General features: G+C 48.7%; 2 long non-coding RNA genes across 2 annotated transcripts; one reads left to right on the top strand and one right to left on the bottom strand.

Annotated features, from left to right (window-relative positions):
- Positions 1 to 5,853: 5,853 nt before the first annotated feature.
- On the bottom strand, positions 5,854 to 8,757 carry LOC121833876. The gene is made up of 3 exons (XR_006076919.1): positions 8,697 to 8,757; positions 6,942 to 7,144; positions 5,854 to 5,917 (listed from the first exon to the last, which is right to left on the bottom strand). It is a non-coding gene; the product is annotated as an uncharacterized LOC121833876 (long non-coding RNA).
- Positions 8,758 to 14,753: 5,996 nt separating this feature from the next.
- LOC121833875 lies at positions 14,754 to 15,755 on the top strand. Its single transcript, XR_006076918.1, has 3 exons — positions 14,754 to 15,175; positions 15,498 to 15,586; positions 15,668 to 15,755. It is a non-coding gene; the product is annotated as an uncharacterized LOC121833875 (long non-coding RNA).
- The last annotated feature ends 243 nt before the right edge of the window (positions 15,756 to 15,998 follow it).

Raw genomic sequence — 15,998 nt, 5'->3', positions numbered from 1 at the left:
ACGACGACCCTACGGCTGGACACCTTGGCTATAGCCGGACGCTCGCCCGGATTCGTAACAAGTACTACTGGCCGAGACTCCCGAAAACAGTCCATCTGTACACAAGGTCGTGCCATGAGTGCCAACGACGTAAGAGGCCTCCGACGAAGCCAGCAGGACTCCTGCAGCCGATACCTGCCCCAACTAGGCCTTTCCAGCAAGTCGGAATGGATTTGCTTGGGCCGTTCCCAACATCGACGCAAGGAAATCGGTGGATTATCGTCGCGACCGATTATCTTACACGATACGCCGAGACGAAAGCCCTGCCATCGGGAACAGCCGTAGAAGTCGCCAAATTTTTCGTCGAGTCCATTCTCCTTCGACACGGCGCACCTGAAGTACTGATTACAGATCGCGGGTCATCCTTCATGGCCCAGCTGACGCAAGAAGTCCTTCGTCTCAGCCACACCAGCCATCGTCGCACCACGGCGTACCACCCGCAGACCAACGGGCTGACGGAGAGACTCAACAAAACCATCGCCGACATGATTTCCATGTACGTCGACGTAGAGCACAAGACATGGGACGAGGTGCTGCCGTACGTCACGTTTGCGTACAACACAGCGGTTCAAGAAACCACGGAAATGACACCGTTCCAACTGGTACACGGCCGAACGGTTACCACGACGCTCGACGCCATGCTGCCTCACGTGCCAACCGGTGATGTCAACGACGACGCTCAACTCATCTCCCAGCGCGCGGAGGAAGCTCGTCAACTGGCAAGAGTCAAGATTCAAGACCAACAGCGAGTCGACGCACGCCGGTATAACCTTCGTCGCCGGGACGTCCACTTTCAACCCGGAGACCGGGTATGGGTTTGAACACCAATACGTCGTCGCGGTCTCAGCGAAAAACTTCTGAAACGCTATTTCGGACCCTACAAGATCATCCGACGCCTCGGCGATCTGAACTACGAAGTTCTACCCGACGGAACGCGCCCATCTGCAAGACGTCAGCCGCGACCCGAGGTGGTGCACGTCGTTAGGCTGAAGCCGTATTACGAACGATAGAACTTTCCACTCTCGTCGACGGGTGAACTGTGAACTGTGAACTGCGACTCGCGATTCTGCTGCCTCTTTGTTTTGGATTTGTTTTTGTTTGTTGTTCTTCGTTTTGTGCTGCATCGGGACGATGCACTTTTTAAAGGGGGGGATAATGCCGCGCGCAGGGTCACGGACTTGTAGAAAGTTCTCGTTCATTCTTGCTTTGGACATAACTATCGTTCATCCTTGTTTTTGTTGTTCTAGAAAGTGCTTGTTCATTCTCGCCCCGAGCGCGCTACGCTCGAACCTTCTCCGCCGAATCTTCGAGATAGTGACTCACTCTAGATAAGAGGCCGCCCGCGACCTTGTCGAGTCAGTTTCGCCCCAGCGCTCGACTCCGCTGTCTCGCCGACCTCGACGCTCGCGACGCTTTGTTATTATTTTCTATTCTCCGTTTTGTTTTCGGCACAAGTTCGCCACATTAAACGTTTATTTCTTCCTGTTTATTTATTGTCATTCTGGTCACCACCCGTGACAATATCTCTATAGCCCCCAGAACAATTCTTCGTGGGGCAAGTGACTTGCTCATTCACATTGATAGGCTTAAGAACAGATGCCCAGTTGACATCCGTAAAATAATAGTGCATTTAAATGTAGTCGCCTGCCGAGAAATTACTATACGAGGTGTGAGGAAGGCATCTTTAGGAAGGAGGAGTGCAAACTGGTGAAATACGGGAGAACACTACATCAAGTGCAGGGTGATATATATCTTCAGGGACCAATGGGGATTGACTCCGAACGATGGAAACGCGTTCCATACTAGAGAAACATGAATCTAAAGAATTCTCCTGGTTGTTAAAGGGGTACTCTGGCGATTTGTTTAGCTGCCTCAACTAACTACCCTACTGAAAAAACCCGTATAAAAATTCATACTGGTTGACCCGTATATCTCATACGGTGTTATGGGATACGGGTCTCCCGTATGATACTGGGAACCCGTACCTGTACAGGTTGACCCATTCAGATACAGCAACCCGTTTAGATACGGGGCCCGCACCTGTACGGGTTCACCCGTTTAGGTAAGGGAAAGCGTGCCTTACGGGTCGACCCGTTTAGATATAGGAACCCGTACCTTACAGGTTGACTCATTTAGATATAGGAACCAATATTTATGCATGTTCATCTGTTCAGATAGAGAAACCTATATCTTTAAAGGTTTATCCCTTCTGACGCAGTAATAGGAATCAACATGGTGTCCAACGTTTGCAAACGGATGGACGGATCTTTGCAGGTTTAACAATTCACATGCATTTGTCATGCAAAGAATGAGCATGAGCCAGGTCATTTCAGGTTATACGTGTATTTAGTGAACGCAAATTGGCATCTGCAGAACACCAACAAGAAGCTTAACCTCTAAGCAAGCTTAGAAGTCAAACTTCTAGTTAATATCCTGCAGTAGGATATTAACAAATTTGCATACTGCAGTAGATTCACCCGAGCTATCCTCTTCCCTGGAGAGGCCTCTCGAGGATGCCTCCATAGGTACTCGTTGAAGGCATCTGCAGGGGAAAAGAATACAACAATAAGTCATGTATATCTACAGTTCCCTGAAAAATTTAATATTTTACTTCCTGCAATTATAAGTAAGCAATTTCCGCTACAATTTATGCTTTGTTAATATCTTGTGATACCATGTAGACCCCAAGAGCAACTTCTTACGATTACACAGTCTGCTTAAAACAGCAGGCATGCATGATTCGGCCCGAAAGTTTTGAACCAGTTCAGACCGAGTTCAGAGGAGTGCAGAAGCAGTGCGCAAGTCGGGCTGCGGCTGCGTGAACTTAAGCTGCAGCGTTACAAACGACCCTGTAATTGGTTTCCGAAAGACCGAAGAGTTGCCATCTGTTACTGCATGAACGCTGAACTGACTTCGGCCAGCGCAAGATTCTGTGGAACTGAGGCTGAGCTCGTGCAGCACTGGAATAAATCGAACAGGCCAGTTCAGCGTCCATGCAACTTCCGGTTGAATCTAATGAGTCAGTTCTTACACTATTTGAACTAGATCAGCCAGTTCAAGCAAATCGAAAAGACCTAGTGTGACTTTCCACAACTATGCACTTAAAGTTTGCTTGCAACAATGTGTTCCTTGCATTTCAGTGTTTATGAAAATTATAGACCTTGGAGCAGGGGACAAAAAGGAACGGAAAGACACGAAGCTCCAGAGCTTCGTGTCTGTCTGTCCCTTTTTTTCCCCACGTTCCTGGGTAACCACGTCTATCCTTAACCAGCTCGCCTGCCTGTTAACTTAAGTAAAAGTATGTTCAATAAAGCTAAATATGTATTTTCAATTATGAACATGGGCCTCTGATTGCCCACAGCCTCTAACTTATTTCATGCCCAACAATGTCACCATGGGAACAAGTAAAATGAACACTGAACACACAATTCTCGACCGGCAGTTTTAGTGCAAAAGAAAGATGTTGACTTGCAATTGTTGTTCTGGGCATGTATATAAATTGACAACACAGATTTGATATCAAGAACCATTTAACTAATTTAATATCCGTGTTACGACCCTTCAATGGTCTATTCATACGAGATAGTTCCCTGGTAAGAAAACTGAGCACTAGAAAGAAGGAACACCCACGGTCAGAAGGCGGTTCAGAAAAAATGGGCAGTACTCAAAGGACAGAGCCAAACATAGTTCGGTTGTAGCAGTTCTAGTGAACAAACAGACTCACTTTCACAACTCTGCTAGTGCCAGCTTTTCGTTCAAAAGAAAAAATAAGTGCCTCAGCAGAAGGTCCTGCAAGCAGGCCACTGATATCATGGACCTCCCCCAAAACTTGCAGGGATTAGCAGATATTTGCAATGCGGAGCATGTTACTGTAAAACCTCCTCAGTGTGAATACATCAGAAAGCACCAAGGGACCTAGATGACCGTGACAAGGTTACTTTACTTTTCTTCATATATTAAAAACAAAGAGGGAGATAGGGCTTCTTCATTTCGGTTTTGCGCTCAGAGCTTCACGTTCCTAAAGCTCGAACTAGTCGAACCGTGACCTTTCAACAGCCTATAACACTGAAAGTTCCGAAAGCCTTGGAATATTTTATCACATTAATTTTGTCGTAGCAGGTTGCAACTTCAGAAGCCATAAGGTTTGAGTGACTCACCAAGTATGAGACATCTGTGAGAAGTGGGCACTTACTGCTGCCAACTTGACTGGAGTCAGGGCCCTCTCGGCGAAAGCGCCCTTGAAGCGCCGGCATAGCACCCCAGTCACACTCCGCCCATGCAGCTTCTCCCTGCCGAAGATCAATTTCGTGGCCTCTTTAACGAACATGGAGTCTCCCCGGGCTCCCCTCACGTAGAACAGTTTGTCCTTTTCCACCAAGACACCATGGCAAAGGTGAACCTAGAAATAGATAGAAATGCTCTACAGGAAATGCAGCCAGCCATTGGTCCCGATCTCATTGATCTTTCGGAAACTTGTGTAGACGTCTGCCGCACAATGCCACTTTTTTCGGACGCAGGACATGCAAGGCAGCTCTTCATGCAACATCTTGGGCGTATTCTTTTCAAAGCCAATCACAGAAATTCACCACGGGCACTCACTACTCGTCTCCAACTTCTCAATGTAAAGAACACCTCATCTTGAAGTACAGAACAGAGAGTGGAACAAACATAACTGCAAAAGAATCGCATAGCAAACAGTTCCAGCCACGCATGTCGTCTGCTATGCACACAAAAAAAAAAACACGGAGGGGAAAACAAAAAAGCTCACGGTCGGGTGTAGCCACGTGACTTCCGCCCACTCACTCTCTCCTCTCCACTTCTCCGACCTCCGTGCGCGGGTTTTAGTTTCAGTTCTGAGCAGTTGCGTTTTTTGGCTTTAAAGGGAAGATGGGGCACTTCTACATTTGAGAAAAAACGCTTGAATTGCGTTCATTTGGCCTTTAGAATAACAGATATCAAAATTATATTTCAATGCGACGCGCCGGAGAGTTACAAGAGCAATTTCAAAATATGGCTGAAGCCCCGCCCCCCTAGCCTTGGGCAGCGAAAAGAGCCGTCGATGACGTCATGGACAGCGACTGTCTTTCGAGTTTTTCTCGCGTTTAACAATACTTACGCAGCAAATGATTTGGGTATTCGGGTTCACGGGGTAAAAATACACTAGAATTCACTTCTAACTCATTTTTTCCAAGAAGCTCCGTAGCTTCCCTTTAATAAAATATATGTGACTGTTGCAAAATATTAATTTGGTAGTCTTTCGACACTATTAAAAATCGGCTGGCAAAAAATGAAAACTTTTATTGGGGGGTTAAGTGTCCGTTTAAGTGAGTTCAGAGTAAAGAGAGAAAGCGAAAGAAGGGTACCAATTATAACACAATTTTAATTGGGCTACTTGGTACATGATTTATGAAAAACCTCGAAATAAGACAAGGACACTAGATAGAAAACGTTTCAGAAAAGTGCCAATTAATTGGGAAAGAAATATCTTATCAATGCCCGGCCCTACTCTTTACATTCACCAGCATTCTGAAGCAGCCCGATGGTTAAATTTAAGGAAGCATATAAATAACCTCATTCAAGGAGCTGTGGAAACAATAAAATTTAGTCACTTGCCCAATATCTGGAATGAATATTCCATGAAATTCTGAACTTACCTCGTCATCAGCCTCTGCAAGCACTGGCACACACTCGGGAAATGCCACCGGCGGGCCTGCTACAAGATCCGCTGCTGGAACAGCAGCATCAGCGGCCGGTACAGGTCGAGCGTGATCCACACCAGCTCGCACTACGTGAACTGAAGCAGGAGCGCCAGCTGCAGGAACCACTGCTGGGCAAGCTGGAGGAGCTGACCCAACCCTGCCAGACGGGACATTGTCCACTGCAACATAATAAAACACTCTTTAGAAACAAGACACAGTTCAGGAGTCAACCGATTTTTCGGACGCCAAAAATTCAGACAAGCTTGATTATTCGGACTTCAGCACTTTCCTGGTTCGTTGATGGCATGAGGGCTTCATAGTACTTCATGCCACAGAAGACTACCGGCAGTGTGCTTATTTGTTTTTCCGTAACACACCGGGACTGGAAAAGTAGCGCAAGCAGGACACAAAACAAAAGGATGAGAAACAAAACCAAAGAAGAAAAAGAGGAAGAAAAGAAATGCGCTCAAGTTCGCCGGCAGTGGGCGGCAGAGAGGTTGTTTAGTTTACACAAAAAATACCGGTGAATAGCTAATGAATATTCATGCCAAGCATTTCCAACGGTTTGCGAGATATAAGCTCAATCTTTCTGACGAAATTCAATGCTGTAGCAGATCGTCTGCTCACCTTTTAACCAGTTGCACAGTTGCGTCGCTAGACACAATCTGCCGCCCGATTAAAGTTCAGCCTTGTTGGTGCTGTGGTCATGCCTACGACCAGCTTCCTCACTCCCTCCTCCTCAACAAAAAGAACTCCTTTGTCCCCAATGACGAAAGGATGTGTGCTGGCCGGCCTCATCAGAAAGCGCATATTTAAAATGTTTTGACTGACAGAACAAACTTTCACTTCAAGCCTCATCTATGCGCACAGACCATGGTGTCTTGGTATGACGTAATTGTTTGACATACTGCAGAACCAGAAAAATGTTTCTTCAATCAAAGCAAAAGTGCTGCCGAGCAAAACGGGCTCATCGCCATCAGCAACAAGAAACAAACTCTCAAAGCTCCATTTGCACCCTAAGAGACGAAAAGAGAATTATAGACACCTCTTAAACTCATTGATACATTGAAGCACCCCTGTAGTATATGCTTACTTCTGTTTGCGACAAAAAAAAATTAAAATTACTTTTGATTTCTCAGATAAAGTGTGAGCACATAATGTGTAGTGTGTGAGGTAAGCAACTGAAAGTGCCTCCACGCTTACCTAGTAGTGCCAGCAGCTGCTTCTTGATAGCGTCCTCTCTATCTGGGGCTCCTGCTCCAGGTTCAGCACCCTCTGCTTTGCCGACCTCAGCTTTTCAACCAGCCGGGCATGCTTCCCAAGCGACACAGCGGACGTCCTGTCCTCTGTCTTTTTTTTTTTTTCTTGTACTTGCCACCCACTGCAGGGGATGGCGACATCAAAATCTGGAAAAGAAAAAGGTCCAGGTGTTGTAATATTTATTTAATATAAACTCCAACACATAATTGGGACACACATAGTTCACATTAAATTGCTCTCCCCCCCTTTATTTTTTGGGTGCAGGTTTCAGCCCTATACCTGTGATAGCCCCCTCCCTGAAGAAATGCTTCCAGACGTCCCTGACAAGATATCCGGTATTCACTGTCAGTACAGGAAATAATTGGTATATCGTCCTTTACATACTCTAGTTTGTAAAGGACGATACCTGTTGTCAGAAAACACTGTGTAGGTAAACGAAATAGTATGATAAAATATTGTGTTAAAAGGTACTTCTAAGTTAGTTAGAAAGTAAAATATGATAATACTACTTTGCACCCAGTGTACTTTCTATGAGGAACGTAAACTCTCAGTTGCTTTGTACTTGCAATTCAGTGCTTTTAAATACGATAGCATCTATAAGCAAAGCATATGCACTTTAGGCGTCTGTTGGTCCGAGGATTTGTAACTGCTTTTGAAAAGAGCATGTGCCGGCACATTATAATTCAGAAAAGAAAAACATGCCGCCGGCACTGCGCCTCAAACCCACAACTGTTGAAGTCTAAGCCGGGCATCGTATCCGCTTCACTACGAGCATACATGGGTAAGCATTTGCGAAAGAGCTACTGGTTGCAGGCAAGAGCTGCGTTGATGCACGTGCCAGTGACTCAACGCCGTTGTTGCCATAGCAATGTGCGCCGCATCTGGTCGCAGTCGCACATAGCCACATCTGAGGAGAGCTCTGTGAACCAGACTTGAGTATCATCTTTCGTTGTCGGTATACGAAAGCAGGTCTCACCAGAGGAACATTACGCAAGCGTGCTGAGGCACAGTGAAAGCAAAGTGCCTAGGGTACTTCGGAACAACATAAAACATGTTTGTTGAAAGCTGGAGAACAAGAGGACCATTGAAGCGGATGAAAAGATTAAAGAGAGGAAACTTCGGCTGCAACGCAAGCAGGACGCCAAACAAATGAGGACGTCTTGCGATAGTGGAGAAGAGATGTAACTTCGTGTACAGCGAGATTTTGACTTGACTTAGAGCAGGTGAGCACATCTCGTAAGACTGAAGAGTGTCGAATTCAGATTTAATGCGGTCGAGAAACGAGCAGGAGAGTGTCTCTTGAAATTGAAGAGGGACAACTGCAGCTACAGCACAGTCGAGACCAGGAGTGGCCAAGCTGCGGCACTTTGTGTGTTAATGTGCGGCTTGTGGTCCACTTTCATAGAGCGTTCTACCCACCGGATCTGTGTACCAGAATAGCAAGCAATTTAAAAAGTGTCTGTACAAATAGTCCTGACCAGCCATAATGAATGGACACAATTACTCATAAAGCGAACAAAATGCAAGATATTCTTTAGCCTAACCGTTCAAATTTACCCACGATTACTGCCCACTGGTAACGGAAGTGAAGTATGCTGCTGATTTGAAAAAGGGAAACAAAAGACGAACCCCCTCCTTCTGAACAGAGCCGAAGATGAGGTAAGAAAAACAGCCTAAAGGCACACATAAACCTCGAACCTTGAGTTCAATACCATAGGGATGGCCACGTGCTTCTTTTTCAAAGCAGCAACCAGCTCAGCTCGTGTCTCTGTAAAACAAAACATGCACACTGAATTACATCTCAAAGTCGTCGTGTTTGTCTCCCTTTCCCTTCTTGTATCGGGGTTTACAAATATGACCGTTCACCAGCCAGCCTGCGCTATAACCCTTGTTTCAAAAATTATTTTTTTCGATATTTTTACACATTAAATGCACCACCTAGTCGAACTTATGTGGTAAATTTGTCGAGCTTACAAAGCCGATTTGTTGCGATTTATTTTGAGTGTCGTCGCTACCATCTGGAGCGCCCTGTAGTTAAACAACGTAAAACCCTTCGCTCTTGCCGCCCAGTTCTTCACAAATCGTGCGCAAGGACCGAATCGGGCGCAAGGACATATTCGTGCCCACCACATTTCGCGAATTTTAGACGCCGGAACGGGGGCCCACGAAATTTCCGCTTTCCACGTGTCCTTAAATTTCGCTAATTTTTGGACGCGTGGAATTTGCAAAACATCGGGGGCTGGCGAACATTAGGGAGTGTTCGGAGACCGCGTTTCCCCCTCTGCAACGAAGATGCGCGTGCCCGCCGATAGTCTTGACTGTAGAGTTCCGGGTATATAGCGAGTTGCGGAGGGCGTTGCGGGACAGCGAAAACGATCAACGAAAACTCCCCATTAACGGTTTGCAGTATACGTTGTGCTTCGAGCCCCTGATGCGTAGACAACAACTTACCATTCCCCGGCGCACGCTCCAACAGCCTCCCAGTAGACGCTTTTCGGCACGTCGGGGTCGAAGTCGCCAACGCTCGCCGGTTTGAACTTCTTGATACGGTTCACCACGCTGACTATTGCCTTCGCGCCATCAATATAAATCACGTACGCTTAGTACATATCGACACCGATACACACCGATCGAGATAGCCCTAACGTCAATGCGGCTTTGGTTCACAGCACTGGCTCGCACTGGCCGGCTAGCCAGCGGCGCTGGTATGTAGGGATTGGATTGGATTAAATAAATAATCTGCCTTAGTTTATATTAATACTATTATTACTCAAAATAGTTTTAGAACATTTAAAAGCATAGAAACTTACCATGTTAAGTTTATTTATTGTTAAGAAAAACATTGTTTGTCCGTCGTTGGTTTTTCTGCGCTCTAGCTTGCAGCTACGAAATCCAATCCAATCCGACGTCAATAAACCGAAACCGAAACTACCGCGGTACAGGGCTCAAAGCTATGAAGCAAACTCTCGTTTATCTCGGCCTCGCTTCCCATGGATTTGGTTTTCTCATTTTATGACTTTAAATATGCATGTCATAAAATGGTTCAGTTTGATAGCTGAAACTGTTAAACTGAAATGACCTAATATGTGATTTTCTGATTAAAATTCTTTATTGAAAAAAATATCACAGTTTAGTTTCGCGGTGAGCGCGTTCCCGTCGAGGTCTGATAATTTCTGGTCGCGTTAAATAGACCGATCTCACCGGCCAGTTTGACTACGCCACCGCTGCCGCAATGCAGCGAGGGAACTTTAGTCTTTGGGCACGTGCGACAACCTCGCTGGAGCTCTTCGCGTGCAGAGCACGAGAAGGCACGAGCCCTCGCGTGCACGGCCGTCTGCCTCCTGTGAACTAAAGTTATGGCGGCTTTACGCATGCGCCCAACGCTTAGTGAGATCGGTCTATTGTGTATACCGCTAGAGCCTGTACAAGGTTACCGACCGCCGGTTTAAGTGCGGCGCCGGTAAGGCGTTACCGGTCGCTCCGATACGTGGTTGCTGTTAGCCGCGCATCGATTACTGGCCACCGGTACGTTATTACGGCCCACGAGTGTGGCGTACCGGCTTCGCCGGTACGTGTTCACTCGCCGCCTGTATTTGATATGGGCAACCGATACGGCGTATCGGCTTCGCCGGTACGTGGTTACCGGTTACCGGTGTGGCCTACCGGCTGTTCCCGTACGCGTTTACCGGCCGCCTGTACATGGTATGGGCAGCCGGTACGGCGTATCGGCTTCGCCAGTACGTGGTTACAGGTCTCCGGTACAGAGCTACCGGTTACCGATATGAGAATACAGGACTCCGGTGTGAACCGGTATAGGCCGGTATACATTTGTACAGGTTTTTTCAGTAGGGTATATTTCCTGACTCCCCGGCCTTTACCCTTTCCGGTATGCTATTTAGTATCACGAAATTCATAATAGTTATTGCCAATGCGGCAAATGAAAATGGTGCAAAAACCAACATTCAAACATACGCGCACTTTTCAGTGCCGTGACGTCAGTGGCGGGCAGGCTTGCCAGTCGAGCGAGCAGTCTAAAAAATAGAATATGCCAATCATTTGTTCCGTGCTGGAGCACGGGGATTGGAGCGAGCATCCAAAGCATTCATTTGACACCATGAAACTGCTTCGAATCAGTTGGGAACAAATTCTACAGTCCAAAGAGTGAACCCCTGCACTTTAACTGACGTCACTTTTTCGTTGTTGCCAGTAGAGACTTTCAGTTTGAGAAACACGGTGAGGACCAAAATTGTAAATTCTATAACTTCGTGAAAAAAAATTATTTTGACCTAATATTTGGGATACTATTTTGGCGATGTTGTTTGGCGAGTTTAGCAAAATTTCAAGCCAATCGGGGACCATAAAGAAATCGCCAGAGCACCCCTTTAAGAGCATAATTGTGCTGTCTGAGATCTAAAAACGATACGAAGTTCAGTAGACGGCTGCATTTCTGCTTGCAATAAAAGTTGTCAGTGTGAACATTTAAATTTGTCCAGTTAATACCTGGAGCGTTAAAGTCCCCCATTATCAAAAGGTTGCACCTATACAACTCTTTCACTATATTCTCAATGTTACAAGACACCTGATGAGGTGTAGTTTGAGGAGGGAGATAAAACAATCCGAATAAAACACCCGCTTTGTGCACTCGATTTCAACCGATAGACACTCAGGGGACCCCTCTAAATCCTCGCGTCTTTTTGAATTGTACCGCCTGTCAACTGCAATCATCACACCACCTCCTATGCTACCTCGCAAAAAAAAGTCACGATCGCGATGAAAAAAATTTCAAAATAGGGCGGAAAGTTATCTTCAGAGCTAATGGTGGGACGCAACCAGGTTTTCAAGCAAGCACATAAAAGAATAGTTAGATACAGTAACACGAGAAAAGAAACACTCGGCCTTCGTCCGAAGACCACAAAATGTTTTGATAAGACAGCCTAGTCTTACTCATCAGTGTTTTCTGCAGTGGTTTTTGGCCACTTACCGAGATACTTTGAGCAAATCATCTTGAAGAACAGCTCTGAAGGGCTTGAATAAACCCCAGTCAGCGCAACGGTTCGAGCCCTCGGGCATGTGGACATGGGCATTGAATGTGCCGTTCGCTCGTCATGTCCGTCACCCTTGGAGGCAGGCGGATCTTCGAGCATACATTGATTGAGTAAAATTATATGCACGGGCGCGTGCACGTTGACTGGAAATTGCTATGCACACGACGTTTTGAAACTCGTATAAAACGAATGGTTAGAACGAATTTCCGAAGCGGTAGCGTAGCTAAGTGGCAAGGTGTCTGCCTCATACGCAGCGGACCCCGGTTCGGTCTGCAGTGTGGACTTACTTTTTTTTTCTCTTTTTTCTTGAACATTTTATTTTGTCGATATTTACTACATTTCTTTTTTATGATTAACACTTAAAAAAAAAAATGTTGCCAACAAAATTTTGCTGAACTAAAGGGTATAAGACTTCCTTTCCGGATGTGCAATGAAGGAAAGCAGGGCTTGGGTTGTCAGCTGGACGCCGCAACGCGGCGTGTACGGAGGGGGGGGTGAGTGGGTTAATGCTTTTGCACTTAGCAGCCACACACTGTCGCTGTGAAGCGGCGTGAACGCAGGTTGGGGGGGAGGGGGGGCGGGGAGCTTTACTTATATCGATTTCCACCATGCCCGTAACATTTGCGCCTAGAACCGAGAGGAGTCGGACACCCACCCAACGATTCCGATGCTAGAGATGCCGCGGATCTCCCAGCTCCAATAGTCTGTCCTCTTGGCAGCCCGAGGGGGTGAGGAATCTGAATCTGCGCATTCCTGGCTGTCAGCCATGGTGAACTAGAAGGCTGGAGGCCCCCGACACTCTGCCCGAGGGCAGACACGGGCCACGGCAGCCGGTTTCAAAGCTGCGCCGGCCTCCGCTCTCCTCAAGCCTGTGATTTCTGCAGGGCCCGCCTTTACGTCATCGCACAGTGAGCAGACGAGCTACAGCGAACCAGAATAAGGCGGGTAGTGGAAAAAGCGGCGGCCTCCATGTGAGGCACTTTGTGTAGAATCTATCAGGTGGCACTGGCGTTCCATCCCGGACCACTTCTGCCGGCGGCGAGCCCGTTCGAAGCGTAGCTGGTTTCAACCTTAGTGGTTCATTACCACGGCCTGTATGTGTTTCATGGATGTTGCAACGTCTATGAATTAATGTTTAAAGTTTATTCGCGCAATGTAGCGATTTTGTGTTTTCGGTACGCTGTAGTGTTTGCCCTGGCTGGCTGGCAAACGCTCCTCCATACGGACCCGTCTACCTGCCTAGTCTTGCAAGGCACCCAGAGTATCTTGTCTTTTTGGAAATAAAGACCATAATTAGTATTCTGCTTTGATTTTCAGTTATATGCCCATAATAAATGCGTGTACCACTTTCCTTTGTTAAAGAACATGCCATTGTGAAAAATAATTGTTGAAAAGCTACACTTCCATTTGGAACGTGCTGAACGAAGGAAAAGTAGGTAAAATACTCGTAATCATTGCGGCACTCTTTGTGGCACTATTTCTGGAGTGTTGTAGCGTTCGACTTCCGCCGTCCGCCGCAGGTGATCAATCAGACGACTCTTTCCTTGGGGTCAAGCGGGGTTTATTACCATGACTCCTGGATCCCGACCTGGCCAAGACTCGGGACAGCAACTCCTGTCGGCCGCACTGGCCACCCCTTTTAAGCCCGTGCGTATGCAATGGGCACCGGGAGCCGCCCCCCCGCTAGTCGCCGGTTTGGCCGCCGTGTGGCGGGCCGAGCGCCCCACACCTCTCCCCCTTAGAGGTCGAGGTCTAAGATGGCCTCCTCGTGGGCCGGGTCGCGGAGCAGATCCGGGCGGAATCGGCGGAGCACCCGGATGGCCTCCGCGACTTTCAACGGGCGGGGAGCTGCCGGAGGTGCAGCAGGAGGTGGTGCGGCTCGGCGAGCCCAGTCCGCGGCGACGCGAGCTTGGTGCAAGGCGCCCGCCAGGTGGATGGGGTGGTGCAGTTCCGGCACTCCGCAGACGGGGCACAGCAGGCATCGAGGCTCAGGCTGTAGAAGCTCTGTCGAGCCTGCTTCCTCGCCTTCATGAGGGCCTGAAGACTGATGTTGGATGAAGCTCTCCTGTCGTCGCCGAATCCACCCTGGAGGTCGTGGAAGACGTGATCTTGCGCGAACCGTCGGAGCAGCGCCCCTGTGTAGATGCGCAGTAGGATGGATGAGATGGTGATGGACCTGAAGTCTCCGCCAGTAGTGGCCGAGCGGGACTTGGGTATGAAAACTCTTGGCCACCTTGAGGTCCTCGGGAAGCATAGCGAAGGCCAACCAGTTGGTGAAAATGATGGCAAGAATGGCTGGTGGAATCTGGAAACCTCGTTCAGGGTAAGGCCGTCCGGGCCAGGGGCAGTCTTTGCGTCGGTATTCTTGAGCACTCTTTGGAGCTCTCCTTCGGTGAACGGCTCCACCTCTACGTTGAGTACTTGTTCGGATGTTATGAACCCGTCAACCGGTCTTGATGGTGTAGACATGAGAAGGTCGTAAACCCGGTGGAGCTCCGAGAAGAGGACTGCTGGGTCAGCCCAGTCCAGCCCCAACTCGTCGACGAGCACCTTAGGCCCCAGACTGTACAGCCGTTGATGTTCTGCATAGCGTTCGTTACGGCGCTGGTTACGGTTCTTGGCTAGACGACGCTTCTTTTTCTTGCTGCCCTCGGTGCCTCCCCTCTCCCCAGGTCCTCTCCTATCTTGATGGGGTCCAGCAACCCTTGAGCGATGGTGACAGGGGTTCCTGGTGCGGGCTGCAGACGCACCCAGGCAGATCCGGCGTCGTGAACGCGGACCGGTTGAATAGGAACCGGCTGCTTGTGTGCCGCCGCCTTGAAGGTCTCCAGGATCTCCTTGTAATGGCGTGTATTTCGCTGCCCTGTGATTCCCTGTGAGGACTGGGTGGTGAATACCCTGGCAAAAGCAAGGTTCATATGAGGGTGGTCCTTGCAGGTGATCTCTGCCCTGGCCAGTGCCGTCAGTTCCGAGACGGTCCACCGCGCGTTGAACTCTGCTGGTGGAAGAGAGTTTGCGGTGCCAATGTACGTGTGACCTCTGCGATGATGGATTTAGCAAAGGGACCAGGAACGATGACAGTTGGCGGGGTGTCTGGCGAGGGGCCACAAAGGGATGAAGTTCGGAGTAAGGGTGAGACATCCTTTCCCCGTCGCGTGCCGAGCTCCCTGCGCATCGCCTCTGCGCACTGGGGCATCAGACGGTAGTCCCGGACGCTCTGCCATGTTCTTCTTGGCATCAATGCAGCGAGCTCTTCGTCACTACGCATGCACAGAGAAGCCTGGAGCTTGCACAGCACGAGTGCATGAGTGTCCCTCTCTGTCCAGGGCCTTGCCTCCGGTGTAGGGGGGATATCTCGGGGGGTGACCGGGGTTGGAGAATGATGTATGGACTTCTCGCTTCACCGCTGTGGTCTTGGCGTGGTGAGGGGTGATGAGGGTATGTCCGTCTGCAGGCCGGAGGAATCTTGCACTGATGGCAGTGGTCCCCCTGGAGTGGCAGTGGGGGGCTCACCATGTGCAGGAACCCTGGAGTCCGGCCGAGGTAACCTGCTCCGCAGCTGTTCTTGCTGTAGCAAGTCCCTGTACAACTTCCGCCCCCTGATGCCCTTGATGGTTTGCCAAGGTACCCCTGCGTACCCCTTGGCGAGTTCTTTGTTGGTAAACTTCATCTTGGCGGGCATCGACAATTCTTGGACCGCCAAAGTCCTGACGTCCTCCGTGGTCCAGTCACCTGCTGGTGGGAGACGCAAAGCAGGGGTGCTGGTTGTGAAGGGCATCGACATGTCTGCCCTCTTGGAGTCCCGGGAGAACTCTGGGTGCTCCTTCTCCTCGGTGTGACTTGCAGGGGAAGGAGTGGAAGCCTGCGGAAGCTCGTTGCTGGCCACACTGTGTGAGTCGGCGTTCGTCACTACGGTTGAAGTGGGCGATACTAATGGTTTCTTCCGACACCTTGT

Source organism: Ixodes scapularis, unplaced genomic scaffold (assembly GCF_016920785.2).
Source record: "Ixodes scapularis isolate PalLabHiFi unplaced genomic scaffold, ASM1692078v2 ptg000005l_1___fragment_1__unscaffolded, whole genome shotgun sequence".
In the NCBI taxonomy this organism is placed as follows: domain Eukaryota; kingdom Metazoa; phylum Arthropoda; class Arachnida; order Ixodida; family Ixodidae; genus Ixodes; species Ixodes scapularis.
Note: the sequence above shows the minus strand (reverse complement) of the source record. Positions and strands in the feature narration are given on the sequence as shown.